We start from the raw sequence: 834 nt of genomic DNA, 5'->3' as shown, positions 1-834 counted from the left end.
CTCTCTCTCTCTCTCTCTCTCTCTCCCTGCAGAGGCACTTTTTTCTCTCTCTCTCTCTCTCCCTCTCCCTCTCCCTCTGCACAGGCACGGAGGAAAGGCCACGTGAGGACATAGTGAGAAGGCAGCCGTCTACAAGCCAGGAAGAGAACTCTTACCAGAAACCAAATCAGCCAGAACCTTGATCTTGGACTTCTAGCCTCCAGAACTATGAGAAAGAAATTTCTGATGTTTAAGCCACCCAGTCTGCGGTATTTGGTTATGGCAGCCTGAGCGAAGACGAGCACAAACTCACAAGAGGAGGGAGAAAGAGCAACCTCACTGAGGCCGGCCACCACCCGGGGTGCATCGTGTCATCCTCACCCCTCAGTTTCCATGCCTAACACCCTCCCCCCAAAATCTCTTCCACCTTCGGAAGGCCACAAAGGATCCTGTTCCCATTCCCCAGAGACCTGGCTGAGGTCCAGCCCAGGCAGAACCGGTAACCATTTCTTCCTTTAAAACTTACCTTCTGGGGACAGATTTTCTTACTGTTCCCCAGCTATTTCTATGGCTGCCGCCACAGAATGACCCTCAAGGCTTCCTCGGACCTGGGTCACTCGCCTTCCTCAGCCTGTTGTCTCCTCCAGGTCAAGAAACTCAAGCGTGGGTTAGCACCTCACCCAAAGCTCAGCCAGCAGGGAGGGCCTGACCGTGGGGCCATTGCCGGAAGCGCAGGAACTGAGGAAAGTTCTCGGATCTGGAGTCAGGCCAGCTGGGGTCTGGACCCCAGCTCTCCCCCGTGAGAATGTGCGGCTCGACCTCCCTGCAGCTGTCTCAGGAGAGCGTCGGGAAGAG

This window comes from Pteropus alecto, unplaced genomic scaffold (genome assembly GCF_000325575.1).
Source record: "Pteropus alecto unplaced genomic scaffold, ASM32557v1 scaffold205, whole genome shotgun sequence".
Lineage (NCBI taxonomy): Eukaryota > Metazoa > Chordata > Mammalia > Chiroptera > Pteropodidae > Pteropus > Pteropus alecto.
The sequence above is the reverse complement of the archived record's forward strand: the minus strand, read 5'-3'. Positions refer to the sequence as shown.